At 40.6% G+C, this 12,534-nt stretch overlaps 1 protein-coding gene across 4 annotated transcripts in view; it reads left to right on the forward strand.

Annotated features, from left to right (window-relative positions):
• The window catches only part of LDB2 (LIM domain binding 2), a 323,996-nt gene that overhangs the window by 150,597 nt on the left and 160,865 nt on the right, over positions 1 to 12,534 (forward strand). The gene's annotated exons all lie outside the window — the stretch shown is intronic.

A 12,534-nucleotide genomic window follows, 5' to 3' on the forward strand; every position in this document is an offset into this window, starting at 1 on the left:
TGGTGGGGCAAAAATTACAGGGCAGTACCCTTTGGAGTTAGGTCTAAATTTAAGTGATTTTTGATGCTAAATAGGCCTCATCAAAGACTAAGGGCTAAAGGGATATCCATCCATTGTGGAACCAACATAATGGAAATAAAATTATTTTGACCAAGTTCATTGATCTTATGAATATCTTCTACCGAAGCTAATTGAACTCCCATGGCTGTCTGTAGGCACTTTCTTTATAACCAAAAAGCATGACTCCCTTTGGTTAACCCTGCCTTCTGCAGCATTATTTTAGCCTTCTCTAAAGGGGAATCCACAACTTGAAGCTAACGAAGTGACCATGTAAGAACTGATGCAAACAACCGAATCACGTTTATGTTGAGAAGAAAGAAATTAGGAAAACCAAGTAAAGGTCATTTAACAACATATTGGTAGCTCATTGTAAAACCTTTTATATTTTCATTTTTTGCATTTGGTCATAAACTTTCATATTGTAGGTTATTCCTTCTTACATACCTACTTATTTTGAGTTTCAACATGCACAATTTGCTTCAATGTATAAACATTAGGTTCTGGAAATGTGCACAGCAGGGTTTGGCAGTTTAATCTCTATAAAGTGCCACTGGGGCCAGTAATGCAACTGGTCTACAAATATTCTTTTAAGAGCAATAGATGCGTGTTTGTTATCTGAGAACATTCTGGGGGAGGCACTCATTCCATGGGCTGTCAATGAGCATGCTCCCCTCCCCCACCCTCTGATTTTTTTCCCCTCAAGGGATGATAATCTGCAGAATATATTTTGACGAATGATAGAGCAGCCATTAGGTCAATGAGTACACATATACAGATTGGCTGCCTTGAATATGCAGATCTCATTTTTTACCCATGTGTCTATGTCTAAAGATAGCGGCAAGAGTAAAAGTTATCAGAATAGCATTTGGTTTAAAGCCATTTAAAACTCCTAGACTCCATCTTATCTTGAAAAGTTTAAAAAACTGTTTTCATTTCTCCCTTTCATTTCATTAGACTCTACTTATTAAGTGGCTAGAAGAACATATACACAAATATATATATTACGCGAACATAATTACATAGTAACATTTTTCTCTTCTAGAATGGCGATTCCTTAGGGACAGGATCCATGTCCTATTTCCCTCTTTCCTCCTTCTCCATGGTAGCTGGTACAATGTCCAGCACCCAGAAGAAGCTGAATAAATAATTCTCTGGTGGATAAATCGACACGCACCACTCTTAGTGCCCCCGCTAAAATTCACCTTTATTGTATTTGGGTTTTTTGTTTGTTTTTTTCCCCAGGGAGGACATTTCTTATTATTTGCATTTTTAAATTTTCATGGATATCTTTTATTAATTTCCCCAGATCTCCACATTTTGAATGATTTTTGTCTACCCAACTGCACTTATTAGATATGAATTAACGTGTTTGTGTTTTCCCACTGTTTGCTGTTGAAAGGTAGTGCTTCTGATGGTGGGAGAGAAGCATTGTTATTACACCGAGTTTCTAAAATTCCTGCCTAAAGAAAAGAAACTTGATATTTGAGTGAATTGTGGCAGACATATTTTGGGGGGAATCTGATGTGTTTTAGGTGCTTTGAGCCTGGCCCTCCTCACCACTTTCAGGAATACTTAAAGGAGACAAGTGCACATGAGGAGTCACCCATGTGATCATTTGGGCAAAATACCAAGCAACACAATCAGCCCATCCAAGGGGGTGGGATGTTCATCCAATAAGAGAGTTGCATATAATAGAAATATGTCGTAACTGAATGTAAACAATGAACATGGATTCATTGTTCATTTGCCGTGGTGTGGGGTAGCTAAATGCCGTGCATTGAAAACTATAAAAGGCTTTTTGATATGATTACTAAGATTCTTAAAGTATGCACTTTAATCAGAGTTTGGGATCATTTTTCTCCTTTTGGGAAAACTTCCCTGCCAGTGTAAGCAAGGCAATGAATAATGACTCAGTAGGCAGCAATTTGCATGACGGGCCTTCTCCAGAATGCATCTAATGTGCACAGGGCCAGGTCAGTATGTGTTTTGTGTTCAAGATAACAATCCAGTTTTCTCCAGCTAATACCCAATTACCAGGCCTGCTTTTTCTGGCTTTCAGAATTACCACTGCTATTGTTTCTTCTTCTGAGTCACCTCCTGTTCTCCTAGATCCGTGGTCAGCAAACTGTGGCTCGCGAGCCACATGCGGCTCTTTGATCCCTTGAGTGTGGCTCTTCCACAAAATACCACGGCCTGGGCGAGTCTATTTTGAAGAACTGGTGTTAGAAGTTTAAGTTGAAAAAATTTGGCTCTCAAAAGAAATTTCAATCGTTGTACTGTTGATATTTGGCTCTGTTGACTAATGAGTTTGCCAACCACTGTCCTAGATGTAGTCCTAGTGGAAAGGGACTAGAAATGAATCTAGTCCTCATCACCACCCTTGTTATCATTGTGATTTGCCATCAGCTTTGGCAGAAAGTGAGAAAAGTAAATTTTTAAAACTATGGTTTGGTCTTATCTTTAGCTTTCCTTCTTCCCACGGGAACCTCCTCATCTATTACTTTGAATAATTTGAATAATTAGAAGCAGCTAATATATACTTTCAGACAAATAGAGGAAGAGCAGAGAGCTCTTCTGTATCTGCTTCTTCTCAGTTGCCTTTAGCTCAGAATAATTTTTATGTATGGCATACTTTGGGATGGGATATTCTGCTACTCTTCAAGTGTTATTGTTAAGGAAGAAGAGGGACCCAGCCTTTAACTCTGCCTTCAGTGAACTAAAAGAGTTGTGATTGGATATCATTCCTGCCACTCAGTCTGCCCAGAAGAGGTTATACAAAGATCTGAAACAGCCATTCCCATTCACCCATGTCCTTTGCAACAGACCTGCTTGTGGGTTGAAACTTAATAAATTGTCCCTAACTCACAGTAAAATAAAATAAAATAAAATAAATAAAATAAGAAATGAAATGAGATAATAAATAAAATAAAATAAAATGTAAAGTTGAGGAAGTCTTCCAGATATGAGAGAGAAAACTTCACAAAAGTTTGAAACTCATGTGATAATATGTGAAAGTTACATTATGTTTTTGTTTTTCAAATTGTTTCTTTTTAAATATTTTTATTAATTTTAGAGGGAGGGGGAGTTAGAGGGGGAGAAAGAGAGTGAAACATCCATGGAGAGTGAACATCGATTAGCTGCCTCCTGCTGCACGACCCCTACCAGGGATCGAGCCCACAACCCAAGCATTTGCTCTGACTGGGAATTGAACCAGCAACCTTTTGGTGCATGGGATGATACTCCAACCAACTGAGCCACACTGGTCAGAGTATATTATTTTTATTAATGCAGGAAAAACAGATAGGAGACATTTCTGGCTCTTGGAGTTTTGATTTTTTGCCTTATTGCTAGTTTTAATCCATCCCTAAATTAAGCCTGGTTTAGAGAGCTACCATTTCTGATTTTGGCCAGGGCCTAACAGAATCTTGTTGACCTTGTACCCTGGTGTTCCACAGAGAGTCTGTGACACTTCAGGCTTTTATTCACTTAATAATTATATATATTACTGTGTTGTTTGCAAATGAATGAATGAATGAAAGAAATTTAATAGCACCTATAATCCACGTGAAGTTGGCACTCTGTGGTTATGCCTGGATGGAAGGCGGCATGGAATCCTTGTTTGGATTGTATTCTGCATGCCTGGCTTAATAACTGAGTAACTTGGACCCGTTAGTCAACCTCTTAGCTTCCTAATTTATAAAGTGCATACAATATAAGTTTCTATCCCATAGGGTTATTGTATGGATTAAATGGGATAATGCACCTGAAGCACTTAGAAACACATCAGGTACATATTGAATCTCACTAAATGGGAGTTATTTGGTAGCAGGTTGATTCTGTCCCTAAAATGATATGCCCAGTACCTGTGCATATGACCTTATTGGGAAATAGGGATATAGAGATCTCAAGATGAGATCCTCCTGGGCTTAGAGTGAGTCCTAAATCCCATGACTGGTATTTCTACCAGAGAAAGGAGAGGAGATTTGAGATACGGGGGGAAGTACCAAGGGAAAACATGTGAAGACAGAGGTGGAAAGTGGAGAGCTGCATCTACAAGCCAAGGAGCACCAAGGCCTGACAGCGGCCTCCAGCACCCAGGACCGGAGCATGGAAAACATTCCCCTCTGAGCCTCCAGAAGGAGTCAAGCTGCCGAAATTGTGAAGTTGGACTTCTGGCTACCACAGCTGTGAGTGAACATATTTCTTTTGTTTTAAGCTACGTTGTTTGTGGTAATAATGTTAAAACAGCCAGAGGAAACCAACGCTATTCTAACTCTATGGGGAGGAATCATGCTTTGTATTTAATAGCACCTATAATCCATATGAAGTGGATTATTATTGTTGGCCTTCACCACAGCACCTAGTAGACTTTCCTATGAAGTAGACTTCCTGGTGAATAGGCTGGGCTATTTCACAGACTAAAGTGGACAAGAAGAACTTAAAAAAAAAAAAAGACATGTTTTTATTGATTTCAGAGAGAGGAAGGGAGAGGGAGAGAGAGAGAGAGAAACATCAGTGATGAGAGAGAATCATCAATGGGCTGTCTCCTGCATGCCCTCTACTGGGGATCAAGCTGCAACCCAGGCATGTGCCCTGACTGGGAATGGAACCGTGACCTTCTGGTTCATGGGTCGACGCTCAACCACTGAGCCACACTGGCTGGGCGACAAGAAGAACTTTTAAGCACCTACACCAGTCTTCTCATTTTCCATCCAGAGAGGAAATGGGGCTCACCCAAGGCCACCCAGAGAGGTAGCCCTGCAGTAAAAGGGCCCAAAGTGCAAAGAAAGCCTTGGGGGAGCCAGCTGGTCTCTTCTGGACACTGCTCACACCACATTGCTCTGCCAGGAGAGGTGTACCTGGTCAGGATAGCAGTCTGGTTGCACAGCTTTCTCTTAAGTACCCAAGGTGAGCAGGGATGTAACGCTCACCTGTTTCTTTCTTGCACAGGTAAAATTCTTACTGAGGAAACACAGCAAGCATGTACTTATTATTTCCAATGTCACCTTCCAAACAACGTAGTACTCAGGTTTAAAAGTGCTCAAAGAAACATCAGTTTCTCAAGACAAACTTCTTGGCATGAAACATATAAGATGGCTTTCTGGTTTCTGCCCAGAGGAAGTGGGTTTCCACCTGGTGACTCCTCTGTGGCTATTTCTGGCTGCTTGTCAGAAGGAAGCTGTTAATTGCCTTTTAAATATCTTCTCACTAGAGAGTGAGCCTTAACTGCTCTTAATTTCTCTCTGGCTATTGTCCCTGACCTATCATCTAGCATTTCTGATCGTCTCAGGCAGAATAATCAATCAGTCAATGGACATTCTTACAGAAGGCATGACAAAGTTTAGATTGACTTGCTCTGGCCAGAATCCACAGCTCAGAAAGAAGAGGCCCTCTCATGGGTAGATCAGGATAGCTGTGTGGATGTCAGGAAACAGGCTTGACAACTATAATAAGAAAGTCCCAGGGCAGCCTGTGAAGCCGATCCCTCCTCTTATCCTACTAGTTGCTAGGGAGAGGAAGCCGGGCGTTGCTATGTGATGTCATTACCCAGCACCCACAGTGACAGTTTCTGGGCTGGGCTGTGGGCCCTGGGCCACATTTTGCCCAATGGGGTCTTGGTAGTGTTGGCTGTGATTTGGTGGGGCATTGCTCCGGGTGGTGGCAGGGCCTGTGTCCCACTTAGGGGAAGCCAAGTGTTGGTTTGTTGGCACCAGGTCTGTGGTGCCTTTTATTTTTAAATGGCCACTGCACATCATGGCAGCTCCTGTGTTGAGCATCTGCTCCCTGGTGGTCAGTGCACATCGTAGCTACCGGTTGGAGGGATGAACACTTAGCCTTTTATATATAGATAGACTAGAGGCTCTGTGCACGAATTTGTGCACAGCTGGGGTCCCTTGGATTGGCTGGCAATTGGGGCTGATCCAGGCCACAGGAGGTTGGCTGGCCGGGGGGAGGGGCCATGTACGTTGGCTGTGGGAGTGCACTGACCACCAGGGAGCAGCTCCTGCATTGAGCATCTGCCCTCTGGTGGTCAGTGCACATCATAGCGACTGGTCATTCAGTTGTTCCATTGCTTATGCTTTTATATATATAGATGATTTTAAAGTGTTTTCTTCATATTCAGAGTATCTTCACTTTCTTAATAATGTCTTTTGAAGCACAACATTTTTTAATTTTGATGAGTTGCAAGTTATTGATATTTTTTCTTTTATAGACTTGCTTTTGGTGTCAGACCTAAGAAATCTTGCTTAACCTTTTGCACTCGGATGTCAAGTGTGACTCGACACGGGTAGCATCGGTAGCAGCTCTTCTTATACTCTTTGAATGTATCAATAATTTGAAATATAAAAAAATCCAAATAAATAAGTTTGTATGAAAAGAAACTCCAGTTTTTTTATTCTACTGCTGCACTTTGTAAAATCTGGGGTATTTAAAAAATTAAATCCCAAGTAGAATAAAGGAATCGAGAAAAAAGCAAGCGAGTGCAAAGGGTTAACCCTAAGTCTATGTAATCTTCAAAATTGTTTTAGCTTTTACATTTAGCTCTTTGATTCATTTTGAGTTCATTATTATGTTTGGTGTGATATAGAGATTCAGATTCATTCTTTTGTGTGTGGATGTCCAGTTATCCCAGCATCATTTGTTGAAAAGACTTTCCTTTTCTATTGAATTGTCTTGACATCTTCATTTAAAGTCTACTGACAGTAATGTAAAGATTTATTTCTGTCCTTCATTCTATTCCATTGATCTATATGTCTATCCTTATGTCAGAACCATGCTGTCTTTATTACTAAAGCTTTGTAGTAATTTTTGAAATTAGGTTCTAACTGGCCCCCTGCCTCTACTCATTGTCTTTGCAGTCCATTCTCTACACAACATCCAGAGAGATATTTCTAAAACCCAGATCTGACTTGTCATCTCTGTGTATAGCCTTTTATTTGCCCCAGCCTTAGTGGCAGTCTAAATTTTACCTTGGCAATGTTGTTCCTGCCTATCCCTTCATCCTCATCTCTTCCCCCACTCACTCACACTTCTTCATTCCAGCATGAGTAAGCTCTTCACATTGCCCAGTGGTGTCATATGCTTTAACACCTTCCAGCACCACAGCCCGGCACCCTGGCCTGGAGCCAAACACAGTGCCTGGCACAACATAGATATTCATTGTGTAAGGTGAACAAACCATAAATACTGTGGTTGTTGCCTGGATACCACCTAACCATTCTTTTTTAGCTCCTACCAGGGTTTTTTCCCTGACCAAATTCTCCCCTGTTGCCATGTACTTTGGGTGCCCTAGAAATACCCTTTATCCTGTTATATTATAATTATGAATTTGCACATTTATCCATCTCCCTAGACTTTAACAGCCTCAGCAGTGGTCCTTATGCCTGATAACTCGATAACATTGTTGAGTGGGTGAATGAATGGATAAATGCATATTTTGAAATTTATTCTTTAGAAATTTTCAGAAAGAAACTACTTAGCCAAGGACAACTCTTAAGATTTGTGGAATGTGGATCCATTGCTGAATGCAATAAAATTATTGCCCAATCTTAGGCAACAAGGACAGAGCCAGTTTCCTTTGGTTATTTCTTGAGCCCATCATTCCCTGCCCTCAGCTTTGCAACTTTTCCTGTTGACGCAAGTTATTATTGTGATTCTGGGCTAATAAACAGTGGACTAGAAATAAGAATAGTGAAAAAATTAAAGAAGGACAACTCTTGGCATAATGATCAAGCTCAGCCTAAATACTCCTTAAGGATAAATTGCTGAATGTTATGTCCTAGTGCAAACCAAATATACCATATTTTCCATGTGTAAGACACCCCCCACTTTTCCAACCAAAAATTAATAAATCAATATTTTAAATATTTTGCTGGTTTTCCTCTTAAGGCCTTCTTCTTTGATGGCATCTTAAGGAGTTGTTCTCCCTGTTTTCTCCACTGTCTGGTCATACACTCAGTGGGAGGAGGTCCAAATTGTCTCCAGCTCTATTTCCATGTTCTTTTGCATAGCTGATTGCATTCAGTTTGAATTTTGCAGACTAAGACAATTGCTTACCGGTGTTTATCTTTTTATTTTTTGACATCTTTATGGGCTCAGAATGCTCTGGTCCCTATTATATCTGTACACTTTCCACCTCTACCTCCAATTATGGCATCAGCTGACATCAGTAAAAATAAGGCTCATGATTGGAAGAAGCCTGTTTGACAAGATATGGGCAGCTACACACCTCATGGCTCCCTCCTTGGCTGACTTCCGTGTATATGACGCACCTTGATTTTCAGTCTAACAATTTTAGAAAAACAATTGCATCCTATACACGGAAAAATATGGTATATCCTGGAAGGCACTTCTTTTCCCCCTTAAATAAGGCACTCAGGAAACCTTCCTGTCAACTGGTAGGATATGGCTTTCTAAGGTTATTTTCTACTTTTGGAGTTTATTTTCTCCATCTTGATAGCTATTATTTGTCTTTGATGTCACCTTCTAGAGTTCTCCCCACACATAAATAACTCCAGATTTCGTGGGAAGCCTGGATTCTTCACATACTCTCAGTCATTTTCACTTCATTATGTTCCTGAGGAGGCGAACCCAAGGAAGAAAAATATGACTGTCAGATGCCAGACTCTGAATGAAACCACTCCACTTTGTAAAGTTGCCTGTTGATCTTCCTGTCAAATGAGGCATCCTTCTAGCATTTTCTAGACCATGTGTATTCATGGTTATCCCTTCTCTTCCATATAGGCCGGCAGACAATGTGGAGCACAAATTAACTAAACTCAACCTGCTGTTTTCCATGTGCATACAGGTGTGGGAGTATTTTTATTTAATTGATTAAAGAAATATTTTTTACATTTTTTTCCTCATCCCATCACTCTTAATTTTAAATTATCTGTTAAAAAAAAAACCACAGTCAAAGGATTTAAACAATAAATAAGATTTTAAAAGTGCCTTAGGGTTCCTAATCTCAAATGGCCTCTGTTGCTCTTCCTTATATGCTTGTTTAGGTCAAGGTCACAAAGCCAAATACCTACAGGGGTCAGGAAGGGACTGCAGTGAAATGGAGGTGCAAACCCCATCCAAACAAGACAGTCTCACAGAGTGACAGATGAATTCCCCCTGGCATTGTTCTGACTTACACTATTGTTAGATCCTCTAATATTTCAAAGAAATGTGAAAGTCAAAAATTTTAAGTGTCACCTTATTATTTTTAAATGTCATATTTATATAGATGTCCCCTTTGTTGTTTTTCCCATTGACCCCCTCCACCCTGCCCCCACCCCTCCCAGACCTTCACCACACTATTGTCTGTGCCCATTGGCTATGCATATCTAATCTAATAATAGACAAATATGCAAATTGACCGCACCTTCGCTACACATAAGCCATGCCCACCAGCCAAGCCACGCCCACCAACCAATCAGGACGAGTATGCAAATTACCCCAACAAAGATGGTGGCTAATTTGCATATCAAGACAGCGTCGAAAGAAGCCAAGAGCTGCAGAAGGGAGTAAAGCTTCGAAGAAGCAAGCAAGCCGGCGGGGGGGGGGGGGGGGGGGAGGAGAAGGGCGGAGCGGAGGCGGGGCTGGGGGGCGAACGGAAATGCAGGCGGGCTGGCCGAGAAGGTGGGGCGGGTGACAAGGGAGGAACGGAGGCGGGGTAGAGTGCAGCAGGAAATTCTATTGCAGGATTTTTATTGCAACGGGAACGCTAGTATGTATATAAGTTACCCAGTTAATTTCTCCCCATCCAGCCCCTCAAACCCGCCCTCCCTCTGAAATTTGCCAGTCTCTTCCATGCTTCTATGTCTCTGGATCTATTTTGTTCATTAGTTTATTTTGTTCATTAGATTCCACATATGAGTGAGATAATGTGATAGTTATATTCTTAAATGTCATTTTTACATTAAAATTCTTTATGTTAGTAAAAAAATTAAAATTTAGGAAAACAATGCACAAATCAAACAGAACATTTCTGCAGGCCACTAGTCGGTGAATTCTTGCCCAGAAATTCTTAACATGCTTTTGTCTTGTGAGTCAGAAGGCTATTTTAGCTCATTTATTTCATATATTCAATAAGCCTTAACTGAACACTTTTTTTCTGCTGAGTTGTGTGTTAAGTAAAAGGACTCTGTTGGATGAGGTAGACCCCATGTGCTCATGGACTTGGCACTTAGTCAGGTATTTAGGACTTGAAGCCTCTTAGTGTTAGTCAGTTGGTCCACAAATGATCCATTGCGTTTCCCATTGGGCCTTGAAGAAGACTCATGATAGTTTTGAACGTTGTTATGTTATTCTTCACAGGAGAATAATTTTTTTGTGGTCATACCTTTCTACTCAAATATCATCTGCCGTATTTGAAGAATATCATGATTCTTAAAACAATTCATTAATTTAACACATATTTATTCATTTAACTTATTCAAGAAATATTTACTGGCATCTGTGATGAACTAGGCACTGGAAAAATAAATAGGAATTTGGTGATGGGCAGAATGGACAGCTCCCATATGTGGAGAGCCTTCCACATGGGCCTGAGTATAAGGTGCAAGGAGGAGTTGCCATTGAATACAAACCCCTACCTTGGGAGTAAAGAATTAGTCATCTTTTGCAAATGGAGTTGGCTTGCATAGTGAAGGTGTGTAGAGTGAGGAGCACATTGTTATGGTAACTTTCCCCTTCCAATGAGAGCCAAGGTGTTGCCCATCCCAACCTCCCATTCGGAAGCAAAGGAGGTGTGGATGGGAAGAGTTAGCTTCCATCCAGAGAAATCACAGAAAACTTGAAGAGGGAGAAGAGATTCTCCCCGCTTCGTCCAGGTCCCTACTTTCCTTAATGTAGTATGTCTATGACTTCATTGCAATTACTGTCTTTCTTGTTGATTCCAAGCTTTGTGAAGCAGAGACCATTTCTACTTTGTCCAAGAATGTATTCCCAGCCCCCGGACCAGAGTCTGGCACATAATAGGTGCACAATAAATGCTGCTGACTGAGAAAGAAGAGTTTCTCCAGGACCACATTGCAGAGGAGAAAAGTGGTAGGTGGTCAATGATAAGTGAATTCCCGTAAGAGTGAGGTAGTGAGGAGGAGGAAGGGTCAGTGTCTTAGGGTAGGAAGAGGAAGTATCTGTGGGGCATTGGTGTTGAGGAGGAGCAGGTGTCCTGGTGGAGTGTAATCCTGGATGGTGATAAGGTAGATGGAAGGCAGATCTTGGAGTGGACGGATCATTCTGTAAGAGACTTTCTTTCTAAAGTTGGCTGTAAGAGAAGGGGTCCTGTGCTGAGCTTCTCAGTGAAAGATGAGTTACCACCAATAAAGCAAGGTTAAAGCAACCTGGTTTCTAAATTAGATAAAACTCACTTTGTTAAGCACACATGTTACTGGAGCTGGCCAAGGTCACCGCGTGTCAATTGGAACAGTGGAAATCGCTCATTTGAGGCTCCCACGTGGATCTTTCTCATTCTGCATTATCTAACTTTGCATGTCAAGTCCCTTGCTTTCCAGCCGTGAGTCATGTGGGCCTCTGGAAAAGGTCAGTGCATAATGATACAACATCTTGTGTGATGACATTTCTCACAATGTATTTTTCTACCCAAGATTTCTGAAAATCAATCACCCAGTTTTTAAGCATTTCTTTTTGAGCTGAGGCTGACCAGCTGAAAGTTGGAACTTGCCATCAAACCATTCACCCTTCCCTAACCTGTAAATGTTTGGAGAGGGGGGAAAAAAAGACCAGTGTAAAATAATTTAGTAACCCACAGAATTCATTTAGTTTAATTTATGCTAATCATGGCATATTGGTGTACTGGCAGATAAAAATAAAGCCGGTGGAGAAGATTGCATTGAATAAACTGCAACAATTAACCCTCAAAATTATCACGTGAAATGATTTTAGCTTGCTACTGAAAATAATAGGCCCAACCAATTGTCTTAACTAGTGATGATTAAAAAGCTCATTAAATTCTGAGATTTATTTTACATTATCCCCACGTCCATTTGGTCATTTTGCATAATATGTTAATTATAGGGGATTTCCTTCCTGTAAAAGGCTGAAACACAAAATTAGAATTGTATTTCATTATTATGCTCAGTTATTTGCCAAGATGTTTATAATAGATAGCACTCGTATAATATTGTCACAAGTGTTAAGGTGAAATTCTAAGTGACATAAAATGACCTAAAACATTGTCTTTTGAGTTGTGAGATAATTCACAAATGAACAATTTTATCTCATTGAATTAGTTCCTAGACTTCATTGGCAGCTTCTGTTCCCCATAGTAAGGAGAACAGAAGTATTAATTTTATTACGGAGGTCCAATAAATTGATATTGTGACTATTGCAGACATTGTTTAATCCTGAATTATTTCCCCAAATGGAAAATAATCATTTTTCTAGAGGCTTGGGAGATATGGAAGGGACAGAATTGTGGTCAGGAGAGGCAGAAAGAATATACACTCTGCTCAAACACTACAC

This window comes from Eptesicus fuscus, chromosome 2, assembly GCF_027574615.1.
Source record: "Eptesicus fuscus isolate TK198812 chromosome 2, DD_ASM_mEF_20220401, whole genome shotgun sequence".
In the NCBI taxonomy this organism is placed as follows: domain Eukaryota; kingdom Metazoa; phylum Chordata; class Mammalia; order Chiroptera; family Vespertilionidae; genus Eptesicus; species Eptesicus fuscus.